Source organism: Lytechinus variegatus, chromosome 4 (assembly GCF_018143015.1).
Source record: "Lytechinus variegatus isolate NC3 chromosome 4, Lvar_3.0, whole genome shotgun sequence".
Lineage (NCBI taxonomy): Eukaryota > Metazoa > Echinodermata > Echinoidea > Temnopleuroida > Toxopneustidae > Lytechinus > Lytechinus variegatus.
This window is the reverse complement of record NC_054743.1, coordinates 55,594,913-55,611,939: the sequence shown is the minus strand read 5'-3', so window position 1 is coordinate 55,611,939 and position 17,027 is coordinate 55,594,913.

The following is a 17,027-nucleotide window of genomic DNA, read 5'->3' as shown; positions in this document are numbered from 1 at the left end:
GTTAGAGCTTGAATAAAGTAAAACACTGTCATCCGCATACAACAGTAGCTTGCAGTCATGTACATGCACATGTCATTGATATAACTCGTAAAAAGTATAGGACCTAGAATACTCCCTTGTGGCACTCCACACTTTACAGGAAGTAGCTCTGAATGAACATTACGAATTGATACCAGTTGGTGTCGGTTTGAAAAGTATGATTTGAACCAAGCTAAATTTGCCTTATTAAAACCTAACACTTGTAGCTTTTTTAATAATATCTCATGATTTACTGTGTCGAAAGCCTTTTGTAAATCAAGAAGCACCATGCCAACGAATCGCCCATGCGAGATTTGTGTTCTTACATAATCTGTTATATGAATCAGACTTGTTTCAGTTGAATAGTCGTGCCTAAAGCCAGACTGAAAGTCATAGATTATATTATTATCTTTGTAGTATCTTTCTATTTGAACAAGAACAGATTTTTCAAAAAAATTCGATACTACACTCAATACACTAATTGGTCTATAATTCCCAACATCTGTTTTATCTTTCTTCTTGTGCAATGGTGTCACTTTAGCAATTTTCAAATCGTCAGGAAAGGTACTTGTCATAATAGAAAGATTGATCATAAAACATATAGGCTTAAATAAAATTATTGCCCCATCTTTCAAAAACTTAGCAGGAATCAGATCAAGACCCGTTCCTTTTGATACATTCAATTTTTGTAATTCGTTATACACAAACTGCTCACCAACTGGTAAAAGCTCAAAGCTGTCTTCGATTAAACCATTTTCACTGTAGAACTTACGAACATTATCATTATAAAGTACATTGGAAAAAATTATTTGATGGAGGTAGCTTACTAACTAAATTGGTAGCAACATTTGTAAAATAATTATTGAATTCACTGGCTATTGCTTTTTTGTTATGACATAATTTTCCGTCAATATTTAATACAATCTCTTGATCTCCACCTTTTTCATTTTTTAAACCTAAGTTTTTTAGGTTTTGCCACGGTTTCCGTGAATCTTGTTTATTTTCTTCTCTCTGGTTTGGTAAATGATCGAGCTTGGCCCTTTTTACTTCCCTTTGAACCAAATTTCTTAATTTTCTATATACTTTAGACAAATTTTCGTCTTTCATGTTTTTCTTCATTTTCTTGTAAGCTGTGTTTCTCTCTCTAATAAGAAACAAAATATCTTTGTTCATCCAAACTTCAGTTCTCTGTTTTATCCTGACCTCTTTGAGAGGAGCAATTGCGTTTAATTTTGAAATAAAAACATCTTGAAATTTAGACCAAGCCTCATTTACATCCGAACAATTAGTTATCGATGACCAGTCTACGAGGGAAAGTTGAGAAATAAAAGCTTCATCATTGTACTTTTTAGCGATCTCAAAGTCGTCGTTTTTTGCTGGTTAACTACCAATTTATTCATCTTTCGCGTGCAAAAGGTAAAGGAGTGGTCACTTACACCAAGATCAATAACACCACACTTATTGATTTTATTTTCTTTACTTCAGATTACGTGATCCAACAAAGATGAACAAGTTGATGTGACTCGTGTTGGTTCGTCGATGAGTTGACGTAAACCATTAAGATTTAATAAGTCGATATATTTTTTGGAGAAAGATGAATTGTGAAGTAGACAGATATTCATATCACCTAAAACGATAATTTCTTCATCCTTGCTGAAATTTTCCAGAGAATTTGATAAATGTTCAATAAGCTCATTATCTTTAGGAGGTCTGTATAAAACTCCTAAAACGATTGGTTTTGATCTTGGTAAAAGTACATTAATCCATAACGATTCAGTATCTTCCGTCTGCCTTTCACTAATAATGTTGAATGCTAGGTTGTTTCTTATGTATAAACATACACCTCCACCATGGCCAGATGATCTGTCATTGCGTATAACTTTATATCCATCTATATTAATTTCTTCATTGTTCACCGAATCATTTAACCATGTTTCTGTGAAAGCAATGACTGCTAGATTCTTTCTCTTAAAAAGAATTCGAAGTTCAGGAATTTTTTGTAGGATAGATCTCACATTGAGATGTACAAAGTGTAGACCTTTCACATCAAATATATTTTCAAAATCTTGATAAAGAGCCGTTTGATCCTTCAAGCATTTTGGTTGTAAAATTGGTTCTGGTATATTTTCTGGTACTAGATTTTCGTGCTCACTGTTTTCTATAGTACTATTAGCATAGGGATCAAATAAAGATTCACAGAAAGGTGGTAAAAAAATAAGTTGAACAAAACCATTCTTCACCGGGGCTCAAATATATGTTTGAATATATTTCATGACTTATTTCTTGACATTGAATATGATACCATTTTTTACAAGTGGAACAAAGAAGGCCGCACTGATTTGATTTTACTGGTTTTTCGCAGTTTCCACACGGAAACTTAAATTGTGGACCTGGGTTTGATTCTATATCTCCAGACAGTAATACGAGAATAAAAACAATCCAATTTGCCACTTCCATATTCTTAAGCTCTATAAATAGGATAAATTTGTTTTGAAAATTAAAAATGTACATTTTGTGATATATTATTTTGACAGTTATTCTTTCATGAATTTTATTTTTTTTGGGCAGATTAAATTAATGTAATGCACACAATTCAAAAGATCCAATGCTTTGCCATATACAATAAAGCTTATTATTTTTGTCGTTGTTATCATGATATCATATTCTTGATTCATCAAATAATTACCACCAGATTTACTCAGAGTCAGATGTTCAGTTAATTCATTACCCTTCCTACAAAGTGGAGATATCTCTCCCAGTCCTTCAAGTCTACATTGGATGATCTTGGGGTTCGTTTCAGTCGAGATCGTTGACTGACCGGGCTGAAATCCAAAGATTCCCCATATCCAGAAACGGCCTCTGCGTAGGATTTGACGGGGCTGATTCTACGTCTAGGTGGACTCTGGTACCCTTCCTGAACCGGATGGTGGCGTTCTTCTGGTCCTGGTGGGCTCCCTGAAGCTGTACCGCCGTGTCTGTTGTCATGGTTGTGTCCAGGATTTCTGGGTGTCTGGAGGTGATGCATCCGAAAATGGTTCATTTGTCCCTGCTCCCATTCCTGATCGCTACCAAGACTGCGGTGCCAGTTCTGATGGTCACGATCCCTGCCTCGCATTCGGAGTTGATCATCGCTATCCCTCAGCTTCCAGTTCCGATCGTCACTCTGGGTCTCGTTCCAGTTCTGTTTAGGCCAACACCTCTGATTTCCGTCCAGACTATTCACTCGCCTCAGAGTCGCGTTGCTCCTCATCTGGCATGTCTGGTTCCAGTCATGCCTCTGTCTCTGGTTCCAGTCACGCTTCTGTCTCGGATTCCAGTGCTGACCTCGCCTCTGTTCCTGATTCCACTTCTGATCCGGCTTCTGCCCTCGGGTCTGATCCGCATACTGCTGATCTGGTCTTCTGAGATGTTTGATGAAGTTCCATGCCAGTGTCTTTACGCCACTCCTGTTGAGGTGAACCCCATCATGTGATAGCTGCAAATGAACATCGATATTTGAGTTGTACAACCATTCTTGGGTATATGCAAGTAGCTGGAGAGCTGTGTTAACTTCGTTCGTCTTGGATGTCATCTTTGGAGTCACGTCCAGGCGATGGATGATTGACGATATTGATATTGTTGCTGCAGGTGTTGTGTTCTTGATCTGATCGCAAAGTGAGGCTGCCTTTGCTACGATTACTTCGACTCCATCATTCAATAAGTTATTTGTCCCAAGATGAATGATAACATGACTCTAAATCAATCGTTGCACTTTGGTGCAGATTATCTCAGACGCGTCCTCAATTTTTGCGCCGGAGAGCGATTTGGTGACGTTTGTCTTATCTCGAGAAAGTTTTGATGGAATCAAGTATTTAGTCATGGAGTCTCCAACAAGAAGAACATCGCACATTGATGCTGAATCCTGGATGACGTTGTTGTTGATGGCGGCATAAGACTGCTGATGCTTCGCTTTATATTCATGCAGTTGTTCTTGAATTGACGATTGTGTGAGCTTTTCGTCATTTCTCGTCTTGCTGTCGACTTCATTTTCCGTCACTGATAGAACATCGTAACGATTTTGAGTTGGAATCGTGGTTGAAAGTCGTTGCTCTTCTCGCTCAGTCTCTTTGAAAATTCCAGGTCCAATCGATACAGCACCCACGACATGTGTTTCGATTGTGTCCTTTTATTTAAAGCTTCCATTTCTCTCAAGATTTTTTGTAGTAAGTTTCGGCAATTTTCGTCATCATTTAGGGCGTCTCCTGTTGGTTTCATTATCATCTCTGCTTCTCCTTCGTCATTTACCTCCTGTTCACGGACGGCATCAACTGCATTTTTTAATCGATCAACTAGCACTGCCTTCACTCCATTAGCATTTATGCCCCTCTTGCGTAGTTCTGAACGGAGTTGTTTCATCCGAAGTTGTTTTAAGTCTGCTGGTAAATTTTCCATTATGACGTCAGAGTAGGCCAATCAGACAATGACAGTGACAATGACATTTATTCCCATGTCACCCATAGAGTGGGTATTGGAGAAACAATCATATAAATGTACAAAATCCTAAATAGTATTTCATCAAGTAATTTTCATCTCATTTAGAGTACATTTAGAAAAAAATAAAATAATACAAATTTTAGCATTAAAAATAATTTTATGATTACATTTAAAATATTACCTTGAAGCTTCAAAAATATAATCAAAGTTTACATATGATTAAAAAAAAGATAAATCATACAGTAACGACATTATCGCATCGTTGGATATTAAACCACAGCCTTAAAAAAAGCTCAAAATTTTATATTTCGAGCGTGTCAGAGTTTAGAGAATTTGATAATAAGGCCTACAGATGAGATAATGGATAAACTAAAGATTAAAAACCCAGGTTATTAACATTATAATTAGCATAAACATTTGTTTAATACAAGGCAAGTAATGGCATCAGCATATGATTGCCTGTTATACCACTTTTCAATTACAGCTCAAAATATTGAATTTAGAGCATAACTTATTTAGAAACGAAGCATAATTTTCTTGCAAAATTTAACAAGGTTGGAACGGATTTCTGGTTTTTTCACAGCTAAACAGCTGATTCATTCAGGAAGGCAGCGTCGTTATGAAGCGTTGATGTTGGTTGCGCAATTGCAATGTTATGACAATACGCAAATGTCCGAATTTGAAATATAATTCTGCTCTTAAAATGATAAAAAAACAATGATGAAATTGAAGAATATCTAATTAAATGTTCACATACCGTTAAAGACTATGAGATATCCGGAATTGCCGAAATATATCCAAGAGATCGATATTGGTTTATTGAATAGAAATTAAGTATGAACGGTAAAAACCTTTAAATTCACGGAGCACAGACAAAACACGTCTAGCCTCTTCAAAGCTCTCTTCCATACTCTAATACCCATTTCAGTAACTCGCTGGCCCGGGCCAGGCCCGGGCTAAGTCGTAAAATTTTGAGTTTATGAATGGCGCGGGCCAAAATAGCCCGCGCCAGGCCCGGGCTATTTTGGTGCTGCTTTTATCAGCACCAGACCATCGCCAGGCGCCGACCAAAGAGTTTATGAACGGATAGCAGCACCAGGCCCAGGCCAAAATTCCTCACACGGTCAAAGGTCACACAATTCTGGCCGTGCCTCCGCATCGCGTGTACATCAAATTTACCTCGCGAATATTCAGCGAATACGGAGCACTTCCGCTCTGTATATGGCGTGTTCAGTTACCATGACAGTTTGCCCTTACGTGCCCGAGTTTTTCAATGGGTGATCGTACAAGTGGCGCGGCTCTGCTATAGTTACTGAAAGCATTTTTTATCGCTTGGTGCGGACTATTTTAGCGCGGGCCTGTTACGGACCCAAAAATCATGAGTTACCAAAAGCAGTATCATACCGTTTTCAGTGATGCTCTGCGACCTGTGATTACGAAGAGGGAGAGACAGATTAACAATAAAGAGGCAACTGTGACATACAATTAACAAAGCAAACGGTATGTTATAGTTCTATTATTGAAAAATGGCTAGTTAACCGTGTAAGGTTGGCCTACTTCTTTAAGAATCGTTACAAATTGATTTTGCATGGAAACATTACATAGATTTTTTCAACTCATTTATGGTTAAAATCTTTGCTCCCTAATCGTTCTTTCTGATGATAGATAACATGGGCTCAAAAAAGTTATTTAATGTAAAACCTGCCTTGCTTCTCGATGACGTGTGTACAGGTTCAGAACTAGTTAAAAATAGGTCATCTGCAGCTGCTCTCGACGGTAAAAGGTTTGATGTCTCCCTATGATCACTGTCATCTTCTTGACCAATGACGGATGTAGCTACCTGTACCTGCGAGTATGACTTTGATGTGCCGTCTGGTTTGTCTAGTTTACTTGTTGGAGTTGAATTGCAGACGTTGACAGGTGATGCGCTATGAATAGTTATGTATCTCAGGTCCAGCTCGTCGTCTACTTCACAGGGCGTGGTAGGTTCCGGGGCAGGAATGGAATCCTGTTCTGTTGAACAGGTTGAAAGAGTACGGTCATCTGCACTCAAAGACATATCCTGAGCGATCTGATCGGGACTTTTGGTATTACACGAAGAGCCAATGTCCACAACATAACTGGTCTGAGAACATGCTTCGACTTTGCTACATTTAACCTCACCGTCACTTGGAGATTCAGTTTGGGATAGACTCTGGTCTACATCGTTAGAAGGCGGAGGTATTCGACATGATGCGTTACCAGTTTTGCCATTTTCACCAGTTGAAGAGCCATTGAAAGACGAGTTGTGGCAATTGCCTTTGTCATTTTCTTTTGAGTGCTCAGCTGCTTTCTCCGCCTTTTCAATTAACTTAAGACCATAAACATACCTCCTCAGGTAGTAGAAGTAGTCATATACTTTCGGCTTACGGCGCATGTACGTGCCGATCCTGGCACGCCTGTTACGGACCCAAAAATCATGAGTTACCAAAAGCAGTATAATACCGTTTTCAGTAACTCATGATTTTTTGGTCAGTACCAGGCCCGCGCTAAAATAGTCCGCACCAAGCGATAAAAATTGGTTCAGTAACTATAGCACAACCGCGCCACTTTTACAATCACCCATTCAAAATCTCGGGCACGTAAAGGCAAACTGTCATGGTAACTGAACACGCCATATACAGAGCGGAAGTGCTCCGTATTCGCTGAATATTCGCGCGGTAAATTTGATGTACACGCGATGCGGAGGCACGGCCAGAATTGTGTGACCTTTGACCGTGTGAGGAATTTTGGCCTGGGCCTGGTGCTGCTATCCGTTCATAAACTCAAAATTTTACGACTTAGCCCGGGCCTGGCCCGGGCCAGCGAGTTACTGAAAGGGGTATAATATTCTTAAATCACTATCATGCCTTGTTTTGTTTGTTTGTTTGCATTTATTTCTGCGTTCAAAAACACAATACAAAATTATTTATAATTACAAAATACAAAATAATTCATAATATAAACAATGTGGTCATATTGCATAATAAATACAAATAAGGATGTGAGTATAAATTGATCTTTTATAAATGTAAACATATACATATAATGTAATAAATGTACGCAGGAGACCGCCATCGTGACCGGTTAGGCTTGAATTGATGGCGGCCTCGTAAAACATTCGTGACTAAAATTGATATTTACTGACCAAATGGGTGCATTGCAAGTGCAGGTGCTGGTGCTGTGTATAGCAGTTGAGTAAAATCAGAATATTTAATAGCGAATGTGAATATTTGAGTGAATGTTTTAATTTGGAGGGTGGGGTTGATAAAATTGAATGATAGTTTTCTTTAGAGTGGCTTTTAATGAGTATATGGTTGAACACGTTTTGATATTGTTTGGAAGACCATTCCAATCAGGACCATGGGGTCATATTAATTTAGAGGCAATTAACAGTCTGGGGTTAGAGAGATGAAAGTTTCCGGATATGCGCGTTGGGTAAGTATGGACAGAACTATTAAATTTGAACATGTTATCAAAGGACGAAGGGAGCAGACTGTTAATATATTTAAACATAATTATAGTTATTTGAATAGTATATACATTGTAAGTCGGCAATTTTTAACGTTTTCAGTTTAAAAAATAAAGGATCGGTGTGAGCCAAATAATGTGATCCTGTACAAATGCGAATTGCTCTTTTTTGTAATTTAAAAATAGAAGTAAGTTTTGTGGAACCACAATTAGCCCAAACAATGTTGCAATATGTTATATACGGGAGTATTAACGAATTATAATTAATTCAATATTACGTTTAGATTCTTTTCGATATGAGCGTTGGTTAATTGATTTGGGGAAAGGTAATTTCATTTCACAAGTTAACAATATTGGTAGGTGGTCTGAAACTTCAGAGCATAGAATTCCTCCTATCATTTTATTATTCATGTTGAGACTATTTATTGAGACTTCTTAAATTTGCATGTAAAAGGGAAATATGATCGGAATTACTATCAAACAAATTATTAAATTCTTGAGGTGTATAGTATTTGCTGTCATGTGAATTGTCTATGTAATTATCAAGAATAAAAGAGAGGGACTCCAACAAAATTGATAAAAATGTAAAGTAGCATAAACTAAGAAAGGGGTCAACTGCAAGGGTGCTTGTGGTGTAGGTGTGTTTGCAAGTGATTGAACGGGTGTTCATGTATGTCTGTGGTGCAAATGTGCAGTCAATATCAATATAAATTGCATGTACAATATATCAATATAAATTACATGTACAAAGTTGTGCAAAGTTCGTCAATATATTCCTTTCCATGTTCTGACCCCTTTGAACGCAATAGGTCTAAGTCCAAGATCAATCAATAAAGGAAAACAACATAAAAATATGATTTAAAGGGGCAGTTCAATTCAACGCTCAATCAATACCCCCCCCCCCCCCATCATCCAATATATATTTTTATCAAATTCAGATCTTCGATGACATTTAATGGGATACTTTATTACCTGATATGCTCTGACAATTTTGAGAGTAAAGACGCCAGGAGTGTGTAAACTTACAAAACGAGTGCCGGGTAAAATAGCCAGGGGGGGGGTCAAATTTGTACCTCCACCATTTTTACATTGAACTGTTAATATGAATGATCTTGTTATACATTTTACTTTTAGTATTTCTTGAGTTCAAGTTTATCATTATTGGCATGCCATATTTTTTAAAGCGTATCAACCGAAATATAAATTGACATATCAATCAACGTCTGAATGCTATACTAATCCGTTTACTTATTACCATCTAGCTGGCTTATCACTATTATGACATAGAAAGTTTATTCAAGATAAACATATATACTAAAATAAACAACGATTTTGGTGAGCGCCAATTAATACAATAGCCCCTTTTTATGGTATATGCTATACGGTAATACGGGTGGGTCTTAGAGCTCATGATTTAATCTGATTTACCCAATATCTTAATTTTCTCTCCTGAAATGTATACCGAAATCTATTCCTTTGCCTTTTTCGTTTCTCCTTAGCATTTATACCTGTAATATATTCGTACTATTATCACCTAAATCACTTTCTCTTATTTATTGTAGTCGCTTTATTTTGATTTGTTTTTGTAAATTAATTGTTTTACCGTCTCTATTATTGTATATATCTTTAACTAGTATTGAAACTACGTTTAATGACTTGCCTTTTATAGAAGCATTACTTTTCTTGGCAAGTTCAGGTAATTTATATTCTATATATGTTATAAAGTGTCACTGAAATGTCTACACTGTTTTGAGTATGTACTACAACTTCGATTATATTTGTTAAATGTATCTAATTCTAAAATCGAAATACATGGCCCTAAGAATGATTTTTTTGAATGGCATTGTTGATGTCAAATTGACAAGCAACAAAAAATTATAATCATGAACATCATTATTTCTCGGGCCGAAATGACCTTCAGTTAGGAGTAACATAAATATATTTATACGTATATACATGTATACATGGTTGTTTACAATGCTTCTTAAAATTAACAAATGATCCACAAGTTTGTATCTTTAAAGGAAGGGTATTAAAAATGACGATTGCTTGATAAGAAAAAGTCGATTTCATATACTGTTCTAGGTGTTGGGACATGTAAAGGATTGATTGCAGCATATTTTGTAGAGTAATTAATTGGTCTATAGGAAACGAGTCTTGTTAGATACATTGGTACAAGGTTATTAATTATCTTTTACATCATTGTACAGTAATTGAATTGAAAACGTTGTTGGACGGGTTGCTAGTTTGCGGTATGTAACAGAACCTTAGTTGGTGTATATCTAGCGACATTAAAAATCCTTCTAGCGTGCTATTTTGAACTCGTTGTAGTTTGGTAAAGTTATGCTTCGTTGAGGTTCCCCAAATAATACTGCAATAATCAAGGTGTGGTACAAACAGAATATCAGTTACTGTTTTCTGTGTTAGATAAATCTTAATTCGACGTATACATGCAGCGAAACGAGAGAGTTTGCTTAAAAGTGCATCAATATGTACGATGACACGTTGTATTCTATTTGTTAAATATGATTTGAGCCAGTTATATTCAGTGCATTGTATACCATACAATAACATTTTTTTTAATAGTTTATCACGCAGAATTACATCGAAACCTTTCCGAAGGTCTAAAAATACATCACCCGTTAGGTAGCCAGAGCTCATACATGTATTTTGTAAAATATATTCATTGATGTCAAGGAGGCAAGAATTTGTGGAATGAAATGGTCGAAATCCCGATTAATTATCAGTAAGCAATGAATGGTCGTTTAAATATTTATACAACTGTTTATGAATTCCCTTCTATAGAATTTTCCCAAAAAAAAATACAGACAGAATAGATATAGCTCTGTAGTTCATTGGTTGTGACGTATCACCACTTTTATGTATTATTTTGGCTGATTTAATATCAATTGGAACACACGCAGTTCTAGTTAAAAAAAATAATATGTAGGTTAGAGGTCCTGCAATAAAATCTGCAGCGTCTTTGATCAATCGAGGGTGAAGGTCCTCGAGACCATAAACTTTAGTCGTATCAATATTTTTAAGCTCTTTCAATACATGGAGCATGATTATTCTTTTTTTTCTCATACAAATATAAGGCGCGTGTTTGTCACCCACTTCAATGAAATTATTATTAAAAGTTAACCACATCATATAACGTTTTCTTTGTCTGAAAATAGTTTATCCCAGTTTAATAAAGTAAGGTCACCTTTGAAGTTTTCTGTATCATACATACGAAAAGATCTCATAATGGTTATCTTTGGATAGGATTTCAATTTCTTTTCTTTGAGATTTATATATATCAAGGAATTATCGCTTATACCGACCGACTAAACACCACGCAGCAATGTACCCAGGCTATCAGATATAAGAAAAAAAAGATGAATTAGTGTTTCACTATATGGAGCAATGCGAGTTGGCTTTGTGATCACTTGTCTAAACTGAAGGGAATCACACAAGTCTGCGATTTTCCGAGACAATTGGTATCGTTGTTTGTTAACGTATTACAATTCATGTCTCCTGTGATGAGTATATTAGTACTTATAGGCTATTACAAATGTTTTCAATGTTATATTCTAATTCTTCAAACACATCTATTGTTGCATTGGGAGGCAACAATACCTACATGTAGTGGGTATGATTTCTGGTTGGTTGTTACTTTGGATTTCTATCCACATTAATTCCAAAGAAATATTTTCAAGGTCATTTCTCCGTTTATATGTAATAGCAGCTAACACCACCACCAGCTCCACAAGGTCCATCTATTCTCTTTTAACACAAAGAATATCTTTCTAATTGTTTCTAACGAAAAAATGCATGGGAAAGCTAGGTTCATAATCTGAGCGTTATACGATCATATTTGAACTAGAGTAGTTTTCATGAGTCTACAGTTTTTCTATTTGGTTTTCAGAAGTGATAGTTGCTCATCTTTGCGTTGACTTCAGAAGGGCTTTGACTCTATTATCAGTTCGATATAAGATCAGATTTGTTAGCAGCGTTGACGAGGGACTGACGATGTCTTGTAAGGTCTTCATGGATGAAAATCCTAGTTCCTTTCAACTTTGCTCTGTTACTGGTATAGACCATTTTCCTGACGTTGTAACGAACGAACTTCATCATGATGACACGAGGCTTGGCACCTTCTGACATTCCTTATCGCGACGTGAGACGATGACTCCGATCGATATCGGTTGATGTCAGATTGATTCCCAGCTTCTCGTTGACCACTTGTCGTATGACTTCGTCCGTGTCTTCGTCTTCCTTCTCTGGAATACCGTGGAACTGGAGGCAGCTTCGACGACTATATTGATCCTGGATTTCACATGAAGTTTTGAGACTCGTGATTTATTTCCTATTCATCAACCTTTTTGCTCGAAGATGTTATTTCGCTCTTTTGACGTTCAACTGAAGATCCAATTCAACAGCGTCGTAGACTGATTGCGTAACATTGTCTACGATCACTTCAACAATAGCATCCACGAGCGATTTACGAGTCTCCTCGACAAAAACAGCTTCACCAATAGATTTCTGAAGAAGATTTGAACTAGTACATGTAGTATGAATTCCTTTCTCCGATGCTCGTGATTCAGTTGAGTGCCCAGCATCTCTATCACTCAACCAACAAGGGTTTTGGACAGATCCCGTTGAAGCTGGGCTATACCTCATAACCGGACGAACCATTTTCTTTTCAGCTGGTTTTCCCTCATTAAAACTTTCACAATTTCAAAGAGCGTCAGACATGACAGCCAACTCTCTTTGTTCAAAATGAAGTGTGAAATTTGCCCTTTTTCAAAATGTTATACCCTTTGTGAAGTAAAACATAAAACATAATTTTAGGTTAAAAAAACAATTTGGGGGGCTGTTACACCCACAAATGTAATAATCGCCCACAAATGTAATAACGCCCACAAATGTAATAACACTTTACCCACAAATGTAATCATTTTTGATCGCCCACAAATGTAATAACACTTTACCCACAAATGTAATAACGCCCACAAATGTAATAACACTTTACCCACAAATGTAATAATGCACTTTACCCACAAATGTAATGATGACTTTACCTACAAATGTAATAAATTTGAAGTGATTTTGGGCGAATTCGTTCTAAACTAATAGCCTATAGTAATGCGTTCATATAGCACAAAAGTTCAAAGTCTTTTTTCCAGACCCGGTTAATGAAATATTACAGTACAAGTCCAAGTCTTTTCCAGACCCGGTTTTTCAAAATTATACTATACGTCCAAAGTCTTTTTTCCAGACTCGGTTGTTTCAAAATTATAATATACGTCCAAAGTCTTTTTTCCAGACCCGGTTAATTCAAAAATTATAATGCAAGTCCAAAGTCTTTTTTTCAGACCCGGTCGTTTCAAAAGTTATAATATACGTCGGTGAGGGGTAAAGACAACACTCTAAGCCCAAGCATTTTAAATGGGTTTAATTTTGAAGATTGGTCTCAGCTGTCATTTTTTTTCAATATTTCTTTATCTTTTAAATAACCTGGTCCAGACGAAAGACTAAGCATAATACTCGTGTTATTCCACAAGAATAAGAATATGAGTCTTTTGTTTTTAGGATTGTTTAAATCATTTTTAAATCACCGGGTCTGGAATAAAGACAACGCTCTAAACGTGTGCTTTTCTACATGCATGGTCTTAATTTGGAGGATTGTTGGTTCTTAGATTCGTTGTTGGGGGTTGAGTTTTATTGATTTTTTATTCCTGAAATAATTGTGTCTGGAGGAAAGTCGATCTTCGACAATCGGTCTTCATGTTGTTCCACATAATTAGATTATTGGGTATTCGTTTTAGAATATTTGTAAAAAAAACTTATTTATGTTTCAAATAGTAACCAAGTCTGGAGAAAGGATGTCTGCTTTACCCACGCGTTATTACAATGTTTTGTAGGGGTAGTAGTATTATTTTAAAAATGACATATTTTTACTGGGTGAAACTTTGGAAATTTGGTCTTAGATTCGAACTTTTTCAGTTACTTTTTTTAATAGCCGGGTCTGGAGGAAAGAGTACGTTTAAAAACTCGTGTTATTCCACGAGAATAAGAATATAAGGTCTTATGTTAGAAGATTTTTTTCGTAACTGTTTTAGGTCTGGAATAAAGACAACACTCTAAACCTCTTTTAAAACAGGTTCTTAGGTTGAAGGTTTGTTTGGTCTTAAACTTTGATTTTTTTTAATTCTTACTATTAGCGTTTTTTAAAGAAAAAAATGGTCGGGATGAAAGACTACGCTATATATCCAGCATTAATAAGATTATGGGGTCTTTATACTGTTTTTAAACTGTTATTCGTAATGTTTAAATAACAGGTAACCGGGTCTGGAGAAAAGACTACGCTTGATTCTCAATTTACTCTTAGTGCATAATTATATTCACAATATACACCGTATAAGTTTAAACAACAACAAAGACATTAATTCCACCAGTTTTAATTAACTGGGTCTGGAGAAAAGACTAAGCTCGATTCCCATTTTTTCCACAGGAATATCATTATCATATCTTAGTTTTTACTTATATTATAAAGTTTGAAACAACCGGGTCTGGAAAAAAGACTTTGGATTTATTTTATAATTTTTGAAACAACCGGGTCTGGAAAAAAGACTTTGGATTCATATTATAATTTTTTAAACAACCGGGTCTGGAAAAAAAGACTTTGGACTTATATCACAATTTTTTTAAACAACCGGGCCTGGAAGAAATACTTTGGACTTGTACTTTGATGTTTTATTAACCCGGTCTGAAAAAAAGACTTTGCACTTTTGTGCTATATGAACGCATTACTATAGGATTTATGTTTAGAACAAATTCGCCAAAAATCCCTTCAAATTTATTACATTTGTGGGTAAAGTCATTATTACATTTGTGGGCGATCAAAAATTATTACATTTGTGGGTAAAGTGTTATTACATTTGTGGGCGATCAAAAATTTGTGGGTAAAGTGTTATTACATTTGTGGGCGTTATTACATTTGTGGGTGCAACAGGGGCTTGTTTGTTAAGTTTGTTACGTAAGGTACTCATTTTGACCTTAGTTACAAAAATGCTTATAACGTCAAATTTTCATGTTAGAATATCATAAATTGTGGTCTCAGGTTTTCCGCTTGCATTAGTTATTGTTATAAGGTACTAAATTTTTTCTTCCTTACGAAAAGTGTTTATAAAATGTCAGGTTTTCATGTTGGAGTATTGCAAATTTTAATTCGATTGGTTAACTGCATGTGTATCTTATTATTTAGTCATTAGACACAGTCCTTAATCAGCTCCCTTTCCTGGTCAGTATATTGAAAATGTGAGCTCGCACTCCCCGCTCACGTCAATTCTTTACTTAAATACACAACCTTTTAATGATAAAAAACTGCATGAAATATTTACATGCGGAAAAAGGGGGACTAAATATGTATTTCATCAGTCACAAATCACTTAAAAAAGCTTTGCTTAACTCAATTACTACACAGCACAAAATCTAACCTTCGCAGATGTTAATCTGATGGAGAAAAAACTGTTTGCACCCAAATTCCAATTTTTACATAGAAGTGGCTTTTTGGCCCCCCCCCCCTCCGACGAAAATACGTTCCGCCACCCCTGGACCAATCAATGCCTTTCCATCCATAACTATTTCGTCTAACAACCATTTGGTTCAACAGCCATTTAGTCAGATAATCACTTCGTCTAATCACCACTTCGTCGATTACCATTTCGTCTGATAACCAGTTAGTGTAATACCAATTTATTTAAATTCATGTCACTCAATCAACACCAACTCCGATCAGGCCCAATGATAAATTGCCATCGGACCAAATGGTTATTGGACAAAATGGTGAGTGGATGAAATGGCAATTGGACCATGTGAATAGTGGGCCCACTAATGGTACGCCAATTGATAGTACACGAGTTGGTAATTGGACGAATTGGCATTAGACAAAAGCCCAAATGGCACTACCAGGAACGAAATCGATTTTATTCTAACAAACAGACCGGACATCATTACAGACGTTTCCGTGCTAAATCGTTTCAATACTGGAAGTGACCACAGGCTTGTGAGAGCTAAAATGCATGTCAATTTCAAGCTAGAAAGAAGTAAACTAATAAGGAAGAAGAATGCCAGCCTAAATGTGGACAAACTTAAACAACGTAAGGATGAGTTTCAATTACAGCTAAGGAACAGATTCCAAGTGCTTCAGGATGAAGTAAACCAGGAAGATATAAATGATATCTACAATAAATTTTCTCACACTGTCCAAACTTGTGCTCTTGAGATAGCAGGTAAAAGGGAAAATCAAACAACTGACAAGATCACAAAGGAGACACTCGATCTGATGGGAAAAAGGAGACAGATGAAGGTATCAACACAGAAGGATAGCATAGAGTATACAGAATTGTGTAAAACAATAAGAAAACGTATGAAAAGTGAAATTCGCAGCTTCAACATAAAGAAAGTCCAAGAGACCATAACGAATAATAGCAGCTATAAAGCAACCAAACGTAAACTCTCCAGTGGGAAATCACAACTGATAGCTATTAAAGGGGAGGATGGAAGTGTTATTCATGACAGAGACCAGATAATTAATCATGTGAAGATTTTCTTTCAACAGTTGTACTCCAGCAAGGTCCATGTTGATGCACCAATCATTGCTCTAGATGCAGATGAGGACATAACTCCAGTAGGAGTAGATGAGGTTGCTAAAGCCTTACAAGAAATGAAGCGTGGTAAAGCACCAGGCAGCGATGAGGTGCTGGTGGATGTCCTTAAAGATGGAGGCGATGTCATCTTAGAACAGCTGGCCAAGCTGTTTACACTCTGTTTAGTAAAAACACAAACACCAGACAGCTGGAACAACGCAATCATAATCCTCATCCACAAGAAAGGAGACATAAAGGATATTAAAAACTATAGGCCAATTAGCTTACTTTCAAACACCTACAAATTATTTACAAAAGTTCTAACAAACAGAATCACTGGAACTCTAGATTTTAATCAACCGAGGGAACAAGCCGGATTCAGAAGTGGTTTCTCTACTACAGACCATCTCC